This window comes from Lepidothrix coronata, unplaced genomic scaffold, assembly GCF_001604755.1.
Source record: "Lepidothrix coronata isolate B3197 unplaced genomic scaffold, Lepidothrix_coronata-1.0 Scaffold13, whole genome shotgun sequence".
In the NCBI taxonomy this organism is placed as follows: domain Eukaryota; kingdom Metazoa; phylum Chordata; class Aves; order Passeriformes; family Pipridae; genus Lepidothrix; species Lepidothrix coronata.
In genome coordinates this window covers 5,710,214-5,723,062 of record NW_016690193.1, presented here as the reverse complement: position 1 = coordinate 5,723,062, position 12,849 = coordinate 5,710,214, and the positions used below count along the sequence as shown (strand labels likewise).

The following is a 12,849-nucleotide window of genomic DNA, read 5'->3' as shown; positions in this document are numbered from 1 at the left end:
ACAAAGCATCAACAGGGGGACTGTTAATAATAAGCATCAATCTCTTGTTGAAAGGAACATAGCAATATAATAATACTGAAAACAATGGCAGATGACAGAAGGCCAGATATCAAATAATAAGATGTCAGAGCCCTGAAAAGCCTAAGAGTTTAATCATGATTCCGTAGAACTCCAGGAGAGGTTTGCTATTTTTTGCAAAGAATGCAGGATTCGATCATGGCTATGCTTGATTTAACAGGTTCTAATGGACAATATTCTGAATGTAAGGTAGAGTGAGAAAGCTAAGAATTGGGTGAGGAAGCTAATAAGGTTGATATACATGCTAATCAGAAGTAAAATATGAATTTATCAGGAATACATTTCCTCTGCAATTTATCCTGGCACAATCCTGGTTGAGACAGTGACACACTCTCACTCAACTAGTTCAACTAAATGTTCATATGTTTTAGCAGGTGCATATGAGACATGCAAAGAAATTTGGAAGTGACTGAAGAACTGGAAATTTTTTCCTTGTGCTCAGAAATATTTAGCAATCACTCCATATACTTGTCAAAAAGATAGTTCAGGAGTGGCTTGATGACATGGAGTACATGCTTCAGAACAGTAAGTTTGATAATATAAAGCATTTGAGGAGATGGATGGAGTAAAAATCTCAATTGTTAAATGCTGATATTCATCACATTCAGATTAGAACTACAGTTTATCTTTTGTTCTGCTCTTTTCATAATGTGTCATTGACCATGCAGTCACGTTTTGAGTAGCATAATTAATTCCTCAACTCTGAAAAATGCTCAGTTAGAATCAGACTCTTTTCTAAAAATCTTTGTTGAAAAAAGTTAGATTCTGAGAAGGCCCTTGGCTCAACTGAATGGTTATAGTGAGTCCTTTTGGACTTTTATGCTATCAATATTTGGGGTTTATATTCAGAATTATTTTCATTATCTTTTTCATTATAAAAAAATCATAAAATGTGTAGATTTTGTAAAATGCAAAAATGCTGTACCAATGAATGAATACTCTGATTTCATGGCCAATCAATAAATACTACCTTCAAAAGATTGTTTTCTTTGGATTTTTGAAATCTGCAGAATTTTTGCAAATACTCGTGGGTGTAAGTAAAGAGGAAACACAAATGAAAGTTCCAAGTCTTTCTCAAAGCGTATAGTCCCATATGTTCATTCTGGATCTCAAGAGTCTTTTTAAAAATAAAAAGTACATTCTGATCTTCCATGCTCATTCTGCTTCCTCTTCTGATAAGCAAACATGTACTGTTCCCATTAATGGTACATATACCCGGGGAGGACACACTCCAAGGAATAGCTTATGCTGCCTCCTATTATGTGATTCTGATGATGAAAAAAGCAACATCACTACCCTGTGGTACAACTAATGTAAAATAATTAGTAATACTCGTACAGCTTTCACTTCTCTTTGCTGTGCAGCTGTAGCTGTGACAGTGCAGTTTGTTAACCACTGTGAGAAATTTATAGCAATTTGGGATTGACTATATTTATTTAAGCTACTTGCATTCTTGCTTTTTGCAAGAAGTGTTATATCTATTTTGCCAATAAAGTCACTTAAGTATATGCTGAATTAACTCTGTGTGTGGAAAATCTGCTATAGATTACTTCAATTTTTTTTTACTGAGATTATAGCAAATTACATTATTAAGCGTCTGGAAAAAGATAAAAGAAACACTTTCAGATTAGACTATGCATGTTGAATCCACGATTCTCATCTGGCAATGTCTTCTTTTTTCTTCCAATGATATAAAAACTTCTATTGCTTTGTCTCAGACCCAAGGGATACATTTCTTATCCCTGTCCTAATTTTTGCCTGATTTCCATCTGGTTTTCCAATGCATTGCCATCAAAATGTCTTTTTCTCTGTGGTTATTTTGATTTTACCTTCCCAATTCCCCCTGTGGAGCATAGCTAATTCAAATGCGTTGGGTTTTTACTTTCGACTATAATAGTCAGCCTTGATCCTCTCTCTTTTCATCTGCCACCTCTCCCATCTGTTCCGCAAGTAATGCCAGCCTTGACTCCAGTGTTGTTTTTTATTCTCATCTTGTTCTTATTCCTTTTTCCATGCCAGCATCTGTGTTTGAAATATCAACCTTAAAACCATTTTTCAGGTCATTTCTTAATCATTGAAATTCTTTTTTAGCCTTGCACCTTTTCTGTCACCTGCGAGAAATGTATTGCTTCATTATTCAGAATGAAAAGCCCTTTGGAGATGATGAAGACATCGGATTTTATATACTGGTGGACTGTTCTCTGCTGAGGTATGGTACTTGTCAAATTGCCGGTACTTGTCAAATTGCCAGTACTTGTCAAATCACCTCACTTCCCTGCATTCATAAACAACACGCTAAAATGTTAAAAGGCAAATACAAGCTGACAAGAATCTTAACAGTCTGTTCTCTACTGACATATCTGGGGTATACTTTCAGTGTTACTCACTCTCTGATTTCTATTCACTTGTGACTTGAAACTTTTTTCTGCACAACAGAAGGAATTTCCTGAAAACTAGGTGTTTTTTCCCTCAAGAATCATCACCATGTGATGATCTCATATCTTTGGAATCCCAGGCAATGACACTGAGAAGCAGCTTGGGATCTTCAAATGCAGACGGATTGAAAACCAAGGCTAATATGTGCCAGTGATAGTAAAACCCTTGTATATGCTTGCTCACATACTCCTTACAGCTGCACTTAACTTTATGAATATTTGTACGAAGTTGTTTCTGCTGTTGTAGTGAGTGTCCAGAGGTAGAATTTTGAACAAGAACACTGGGCAAACACCAGCCCATGGGAAATGGACTGTGTAATGGTCACTCTCAGTGTGGGGAAGGCACGTTCTTGGTTTAATGTTTCATTCATACATAAAAACTATTCATAAAATATATGCCTACTCCATTTACCTTAGAAACTTGGAGAAATCAGCTGATCTTTTTCAAATTTGAACCTGTTGCAAATCTGATGAGCATCACCAACTCGATTTCTTTTTGTATCCCAACATCTAAAATTAGTTCATGAACATTGGACTCCTATTGAGAATGGAAGTTCTGACAGTGGCTTTGCATGCTAATCAACACTATAATTTGTTTTATGACCTCGCACAGGATTCAGGGTAGTATTCACACAAGCTTTGCAAAGATGCTTTCCACTACAGCAGAACTAACCACTAAACTCCTTAATCCAAGGAAGACATCTTCTCATAACATTCCACAGTGCTAGAGTGAATCTCTCTTTCTTAACTTCTTGTCTGAAACAGTTTTTGTACAATCTTGTTCACATCCTTTGCACAAGGCTTTGAGACCAAGAGCTTTTTGAACAAACAGGGAAGCTGCAATGACAATGCCAGGGCTAATCCTGATTTTGGCCTGGAGACCAAACCCATCAGAGGCCAACACTGGGGAGGGGGAGAGGGTTGTGTGCCACCTCCCTCCATCCCTTGGTGCTGGGAGCCCGGTTCCAGGCTGCTCGGTGGAGCACAGGCAATTTGGCTAGCTGTCAGCATGGGGAGATATACGAGAGTAACAGGCTGCTTTTCTGCTCCCTCCACAGTGAAGGAGAACAAAATTCACTGCAGTCACCAGGAGAGTAAATGAAAGCTCCATTTTTCTTCTTCTGTAGGGGTGTTTCCCTTTTGAACCTTAGAACAATATCAGAAGGCACACAGGCATCAGGTTCCACTTGTATCAATGCCACTAGTCACAGTCAGCCAATTCACATTGAACTGGCAATGTAACATGGTTTAATGTGTCCATAGGTAACTGAGAATTAGAGTATAAATTCATTTATAAGCAAATTGTGCAAAGCTTAATTTTTTTTTAAAATTTCATTTTAAAAATAAAAAAAAGCCTCACAAACCTTCTTTTAAAAAAAACATATGTTCTTGCTATGGATTTAGTTTAAAAATGGTTATGTTATTACAGTGCATTTTATTTAGATCACTTTTCTAGTTTTATAATTTTGTCAGGGCTTCTGTCAATGGGAAAATAGAGTGAAATTTAAGATACAGTGAGTAAGAGTTTAGACATCGATCAGTCAAATGGTCTCTGCTACAATTTTCAGGGAAAAAAATTAAAAATATATCAATAATACAAAAAATCTCCAGCAAATGTTAAAATAATGTATTTTATGGCAAAAATTAGTAAGAGACATATTGTGGCAGAAATTATACTATGGAGCTCAAGTACTTAGCAACATTAAAAGTAAGTTGAAGGAACAGATAGAATTGCATGAGACAAGATAATAATTTCTTCCTTCAGGAAATATCCAAAAGATTCTTTTGTCCAATTACTCACTGCAGGCATTTTACACTATACTTTTAAAAATATCATCAAAATCGGATATAAGATAAAAAGGACTGTTGTGATTTGAAACAGCAGCTCCCTTATCCTTATCATTATGATCTTTCCGCAAGAGAATTTTCATTTGGGTTCACCATGTACCTGTTTGACATCAGTAATTTTTATTTTAGGAAAACAATTTTGTCAAGAAACAGTTTGCTTAAGTTATCATGGAAATGTACAGAGTTCTGCTCAACAGAAGTTTATTTTTAGTTCTGAAAAACCACTTCAGTGGTTCAGTCACAGAACTAGTTCACAGTAAAGTTATTTTTACTTTCACCTCTGCATTGGTATATCTTCCCAGAGATTAGTTGCAATAGTGTTGCATTTATGGCAAGCTTCTACAGAAGGAAAAAAAGCAAACTAGAAATTTAAGATAAAAGTAACCAATTCTTACGAGGCACTTAATTACATCGTTTGTACTAGAAATACATCTTCTTCATAGTAAATGTGCAGGAAATAGCATTCTTCTAACTGTATAATTGCTTTAAATATAGGGTTTAATATGAGAGCTTATAGTAGAAAAGTTCCAGCTAATATTTGTGACATTAAAGACAAGAAAACTGATGCTGCTTATCTTTACTGAAACTTCATTTGTGCTGTATTGGAAAGTTATACAGATTAACTGCTAGCCATTACTGGCGGTCTATGGAGTTTCCATTTAATCTGAGGCTGACCTTGTTCCATGCAAATTGCATTGCCCTTAATAAGACGCACGCGTGGAGGTGATGTGCACAGGTAGCTGGGTTCTGAACAATTTTAAATTTCTGGTTTCCTTCCACTACAGGGCCACATACACAGAACAATGTATAAATGCATCAGGGGCTAAAAAATGAAGAGATGAGCTGTTGCAGTCTCCAGGACAGTTCAAAAATCGTAGTTAAAAGCACATAACAACAACCTAACCTTGAACTTGGAAACATCACTGTCCTAAGTGTAAACTAGCTATGAAGGATAACATGGAGAGAGAGAGGATTTATGCCACAGCAGGGAATATGTGGGCCAATGACAGGGATACATCATCTCTCCCAAATCCTGGTTGTACCCAACTTGTCAGTACCAGTTACAGCTACTGTGCATATAGTATTAATGCTTTTCTGTTAAATCAAGCAGATCTTCTGTTGTGATCTAATGAATTCACTTTCCATAATTAAAATTATTAAAAAGTCTTTGTTGATGGTATCTGACATAACTAAGAACACTGAAAGGCATTTTCTGCAGGAGAACCCTCACCAATATTTGTCTGCATTCTGCTGGCTCCCTGTGGTTTTAGTAATACTAACAAAATAGAACCTTAATTTTAGAGGTTGGTCAGCTGTAGCAAATAAACGTCAAAAGCAATGAAATGAGCTTACTGAAAACACACAAGATTTCCTTTTAAAAAACCTAGGGAAACATAAAAAGATCAGAAACTTCTTGCCTCAAACATGTATCCAGAATCATCGAGTTCTAACTGATGTTTTAATACCAGAATAGCAGCAATATATTCTTCAGATTTTCTTCACAACAGGAAGAGTTCAGTTATTTGAGGCAGTTAAGGAAAATCACAGATCACACCAGCACTCCAAGCACTACTGCTGAACAAGATAGCAGATTGCCATATTGCTTCTTTCCTTGCTTCTTGCAGCACTGCACATAAATAGTCTGCAGAATAAATGTTTCGCTTCAGAGTGGAATTTTCTCCATTCATCATCTGATTATTTTATAATTTTATTAATTATAGTTCATCTCAATTCAGTGCCTCATTAGAAGAACAGACAATTTGGTGTTATTGACAAATGGTTGTGTGATACATATGGATAATCAATTACAGTAATATCCCATGAAATGACAGTGAGGCTAAATGGATTGAAAATACCACCCTTCATGGGCTTCCCCTGCTTTCTTTTTGAATGTCAACCATGAAAGACAACCCAGCAGTAAGCAATCTGTGAGTCAGAGAGATGTGTGGCACTCGCTTTTAACTTTCTGTGTATAAAACAATCCCCAGGTGATTCTATCTACACTGCTGTTGGATGACATCCCATAAAAGACACACTGTAGTGCCTAACAGGAACTTCCCACCTCAAAGATTTAGCTAACAAACCCCAGAAATATATCTGTATTATTCTGTATCACTTTTATTAATTTATTTCCTAGTAATTAAAAAGATATTAATTACTATACATAATTACTCACATTAGCAACCTAATTAAATATTAGATACAAAATAATCATCCATTTTCTTTAAAAAAGAGTACATTGTTGTACATTGTATGTAACAACACTTGTTCTGAATTTGCAATTGAAGGAGCTACTCCAGTATGTGATTTATTATCCCGTGGCTCACTCTGTGTCATGGCAGGGGATGATTTATTTTACAGGAAACTGAAAAAATACATGGTATGATATGGATGTACTTTGCAAATACTTGCCAAACTAAACAATAGTAATAATAGAAGGGGAAAATACTGATAACTTACAAAATTGTAACATGCTATTTTCATGAAGGTTTATTCCTAAGAATGTCATTATATTAAATGTAGATATTTATGCTTATTTAAATTAAATTATAAATGAATAAATATACAATTTTAAAAGCTACAACTTCCTCCTTTGTTACTCTGCAGAATCTTCTGCAGAATTTGGATGCAAGCAAGGAACTGTGAGGTTATTTTAAACATCTTCTTTAGATGTCAGAAAGAAGCAATATTAAAGGAAAGAATGTGTACATGCACATGGGTTTGATTCTCCTCTGACTATAAATCAGAAAAATTATAGTGTAAAGCCAATGTAAACAAAGGGGAATATCAGGCACTTGAAATCAGAGCCAGACTGCTTTCAGAAATGTTAAGATTGGGAGAATCCAAATCCAGATATCACTACTGTATGTCACTGAATCTATGATTAATAATGACTATTTATTACTATTTGTGTGCATTAAAGTAGTGCCTTAAGGCATTGTACAACTTATAGAAACAGAAAATTTTTTGCCCCAGCCACATCCAATCTATACAAAAGATATCTGGAGCAAGAGAAAGCCACCTTGTTGTCTTCTGTCANAAAGATATCTGGAGCAAGAGAAAGCCACCTTGTTGTCTTCTGTCACTTAGTGCAGAGGAACATAAGAAAATAGAGGAAATAATCTGCCAAACTTGCACTGGAGATCTGGGGAAGAGACACTTGCCTCTACTTACTGGGTCCTGTGTTTAGCTACAGACCATCACTTACCTATGATGTCTGGACTTGGGCTGCACAAGGAGCCGTGCCCTCAGCTGTGCCCCATGCGCAGTCAGACAACGGCAGTTCTTTTACTGCTTGGTCAGAGAAGAAATAAGTCCATCAACTGAATTCTTGCAGCATGAAATGGCAGAAGGACCATATTACAGGAGAGCATGATGGTCGTGTGCAGATATGACATCAGTATGGACGAGACTACCTGGTCTTTTCTATAAAGTTTTTCTTTTCAGATGAGAAATGAAAACTGTTGAAAGATTCAACGTTATCCTGTCTTTTAAGACTGGAATCTCCTTTCAGACAAAATAATTTATTCCAATTGTCAAAGCTCATCAGACTCTCAGCATGAGGCTTGCATAAATGGGTTTATTCCTAGCTGTTTCATTTGCACACTGCATGAAATTTTTTTCCGATTTAATTTCATCAAGACTTTCTTCACAGACACTAGCAAAGCTTCTGCAAGAGCACTGTAATGTAAAACACAGTATCTCTTCCTTATGCTCCTGTGGAGAAAAAATAGAGTAAACCACAATATGCTGTGGTATGCTTAGAAAAATTCCCATTTTAAAATGCTTTTCCTGAAATAGGAAGACTATGGAAGAATATGACAAATAAAGTAATAAAGCCATGTTTATGAGTAACAGATAATAAAGTGCTGCCAGCTTGGATATGCCCTTGCTGTTTAAAACCTCCCATGGTAAAATTCGTAACATGCAATATCCTACAGTAGTGGTGTAAAACACTCCCGTGAAATTGTAGTGTCTGGGAATATTACTATGGCATCATTGTTGTTATTTTTCTAAAGAAAGTGCCTCTCTGATGCAAGAAAACTCATCAAGTGGTGAATGTGATGAACACATTATTGCAAAGGCACAGGACTTGGGAAACCTAGCTGTGTTCTCCTCTGGACAGTTTGCATTGAATAGAGATGTACAGGGCAAGTCCTACAAGGAGAGGGGCTCTTGTTTTTGTCCAGGCTTCTGTAGGGCATCCATCATGACTTCAGCAGATCCTCTGAAAACTTCTTGGCTTTAACACCACAGTAAGGCAAGAGCTTTAAGTTCAGAGAAAACATGCAAGGTTGAGGTGATTCTCTCCTGCCATTATGCACATTTGTTTATTCTTTTAAGGAATTTATTTATTTAAGAAGTTTTCACCTCGGGAAACAACCAACTAGAAAATATGAAGAATTATTAAATAAAGACTAAAGTTTAATTCCACAAAGTAGATGATAGCTCACAGTGGATGCTGTATATCATTTGTATTTGCTTGAAAAAAGATTGCTTCTGTAATATACTGGTCCTGAAGCACATCCAGAAGGATAATGAGAGCAGGGCTGCCTCAGAAGCTGACACAATCAGACAGATATTTTAAAAAGCCTACAAAGATTTTACACCCTCCAGTAGGCTGGGGCAAAACAGGATTTGTCAGAAGCAGGAGCAGGTAGCAAGACAGGCTTTGTCAAAAGCAGAAATTGATGCTGGAGTGGTATTGGTCAAAAACATTAGTCTTTACAGTCAGTTCCTGTCAGTATTATGCCTTTGAAATAGTCAGTATTTAAATTAATGTTTTCCAGTGAGCTGGCCTTTGGGAGTCAAAGAAACAAATAAATTAATCTGGAAGAATGAATCTGCTTGAGACATTGATAAATTTGTTATGACAATGTAAGGCTTATTAAACACTGAGAAACATTATTTCCCTAGCCTTTGGGTCAAATGCAAGTTTTAAGGTTAATAGAGGAAATCAACATTTTAAAAAATGTCACATGGACTACTTTTTTTTTTATATTCTGCTTTTGACAGGAAATTCATGATTCAATGCACTTAACTAAAAAATATAATGCATGTAGTGAGATGTTATCCAAATATCACAATACTCTGAGTTATAGGGACATAACTGAAATGGCATAATACAGATAATGCCAAAATTTGAGAAACGAGGGTATCCAAGGTCTTCTCATATATTACTGTTCCTCTGTTCTTGAACATCAGCACTGGCCTGCCTTCATGAACACTGTTAGAGTCACACACACAGTCTTTGCTCTGACTGTAAGGAGATGAACGGTAGGATGGATGAAGTTTTTGCCAAGGAAATCACTCAAGCTTGATAAACAGAAAAGCTACACAGTGCTGTTGATTATCATGATGTATGCTACAGTGAAAGAAGGTGGAAGCACAGGGGCTGCCTACACACAGTTTTTCCTCTCAGCAGCAGTCTTAGTTTCAGCAGAGGTTTTTCTTGCAATTTATGGCGCTAGAGAAGGTTTCCTCGGAGTTGAAAGGTTTTTGCAGGGGGCAATGGTACAACTTGACCTGCTATACTCAGGAGGGTTTCTTGGCCCCAAAAACCTTGAGTTTGCTACCTCAAGTGAAAAATGACTCCCACTGTGAATATTCTTAGAAAGAAACAGACCTACACAGATATATATGAAAAACTCCACACTATCCACTGCCACAGATTCAGGAACTCATCGGGTGGAAAACAGTTATGCAATACCTTATCCTTTGTACTCCATAGTCCCCATACTTCTTTGTTTCAAAGTATCATATGTGGCCTAAGCAACTGCCTGGTGGGATAGAAATCCTTAGTAACCCACATTGTCTTACTGGTTGGTTTCCATCACAGTAAATCATACCTTCATGCAGTAAGAGGAAAGACCATTAATTTTCTTGTACTAAAAGACGTGCTTAATGCATCTGCTGTCTCTGTGTGACAGTTAATGGTTCCAGGCAGACTTTGTAGATGTATCTCAATATTCCAAAGATGAGTTGACTAACAAACTTGAAGGCCCTTCAAACACATCCCCTCTTGGCAGGGAGTCAGTCGTTGCTGTTCTCTAGAACCTGGCATGTTGAGAAACCCCATGTTGAAAAGTAATCAGGGAGTGCCCCTCAAGATCAGGGTTGACATCCACGGGCATCTGGAAGCCAAAAAAGGCCTATACGGTCTTAGTCTTGTTAGTCTCACTAGTTTCTCTAGTCTCATTATTTGTTCAAAAGACTGTGATCTAATATCCTCTATTAGAGTTAAGGACTTTAAACAGAATGGCTCATAAAAGGGATAGTCTTACGACCTAGACTCAGGAGGCAACCTCGTTCATGCTCAGGTGTGTGAATCCAACTCATTCATTCACGTGTGCATTGGTTCACGAAAATAAACTGGCATTTTTTTATAATTGCCAGTGAACGCTCTTGTCAGTACACAAAATTAAACACGTCAGAAATCCCATATGTCATCAAGACCCACGGAGAGAATATTTTACAGTGGCATCTTTCACATCACCCGTGGGAAGAATCAATTCTGTCCTAGCACATGGTGCGTCATCCAGCATACACCTACATTTCACAGGCATGGGCTGATAAACACCCACACCAGCTAACTTTAAACCAACCGTTTGAGCGTAACAGCCAAGGCAGCACAAAGCTTAGTGGGGGTTAACACCAAGCATATTTTTTCCTGTCCTAGCCAGCAGGTAGGCTTCCCAGCCAGAGCTCACCGTCACCATGGTGATGTTTCCAGCCCTCCCCAAAACATTTAGTTTAAGGTTAATTTGGATAGGCCTGCATTAGCTGTGGGTATTTCAGTGACTGCAGCACAGACATAATCGTAGCAATGAAAGGCTTTAAGAAAGATTTCAAAATAGCCAGGTAATGTTTATTTTAAATGTCTGCCAACACCATTCCCACTGGTGGAAGGAGGACAGGTGCAAGGCAGGGTAGAGGGATAGGTACCTCTCTCAAATAAGTCAGAATACAAAGGAGTGCTGCAAGCAGCCCAGATTGCTTCTGATTGATTTGATACAATGTTGTAGACAAAATCACAGCGATGAGAAATTTATGTCCTTAAAACTGTGCATTTTTTTCCTGTATATTCCGCTGTTTACTTAAGTGTAGAGCTTCATAGGAAAAGACTTAGTTTCTGTATCTTTTGGGCACCAAATATGAGCTTAATTTTCCTTTTTTTTCAAATTTATTCTTTATAGTTATATAAAAATAAGGTAACTCATACACAAAACAATTAAATTGTTAGACACAAATTAAACTGTAGACACAAACAAAACTATTATTCAATCTCTTTTTATCTGAATTTCTTTCCACGTTATCTTCTGTAATCCCGGAATTAGTATACCAGAGCATCAGTAAGAGTGTCCTATCATTCCCTTATCTCCTACACACCTCGTGTACTCACTGCAGCACTACGATATCTCAATAGCCAGAAAAATCACTCGGCACTGCATATATTCAGGTTGCACTCCCTTGGAAATAAATAATTTAATGCTACCTATTCTATAAATATCCTTATTGCAAGTCACTCAGTAACCATAACGATAAGCTGCTTTAATTGAAGAAGAGACCTGTATTATAATGTCTCTTAATAGATTCCCTTAACAGCTATAACAGACTGCTTAAGTAAGGTATTGTCTCTCTACAGAGTAAAATAATTTTAAATAAAGATTACTTGTAAGTGCATTTCCTTTAAATGATTATAGAGCCAAATCAATGACTGTGGTCATGCCCATTGGCACTACCCCAGAAGGCAGTGTTGCTACTTTCTCTTTAATGGGTAATAGGGTGCTAAAGACACTCTCTCTTTACCCTGTTACCAAGTCCAAATTAATTTGAAGACTTTGAAGAATGAAAGCTGCTTGGCAGTGTTTCCAAGCAGTCAATCTTCTGTACACTGCACTTACAAAAATAAACTCCTTTCCTCACTCAAAGGACAGACTGCTCACATACACCACCTCAGCCAGAATTAACTGAAAAAAAGAGGACGTGTCATTAGCCACTAAAGAGCTGCTCCTAAAACAGGATGTCAAACATGAGGTATGGATTACAGGGAATTAACACATAGCAGCAGATATACTTTTCAAATCACATCCTTACTTATTGTCTACCTTAAATTTGTGGATGCAGTTAAGAAATGAATTAATTAATCTCCATGGAAATTCCTGACGCAGTGTTTGAATGTGTTCTAAAATCCTGAAAAATGTAGAAAGATAACTAAAGGGCTTAAAAGCCAAGAAAATACCAAGGGTTATGTTAAGGGTAGAACAAAAATTTGTAACTCTCCTACCAGCAAACAGCAGAACTTAAAGTAAATGTCAGCTGAAACACAGATGGCCTCTCCCTCAAAAACAGATTCTGCTGTCATGCGGTTTGTTCAGACATCATGACTGGTTAATCTAGTTACTAGTGTGTAGTTCATGAACTTCATCTTTGCTACTACTTGAATGTCTTAATTTCTTCAATTTTAAATTCATACTGCATTGCAAGT

At 37.0% G+C, this 12,849-nt stretch overlaps 1 long non-coding RNA gene across 1 annotated transcript; it reads left to right on the top strand.

Annotated features, from left to right (window-relative positions):
* LOC108492995 lies at positions 1-6,082 on the top strand. Its single transcript, XR_001873294.1, has 3 exons — positions 1-603; positions 2,170-2,287; positions 5,147-6,082. It is a non-coding gene; the product is annotated as an uncharacterized LOC108492995 (long non-coding RNA).
* The last annotated feature ends 6,767 nt before the right edge of the window (positions 6,083-12,849 follow it).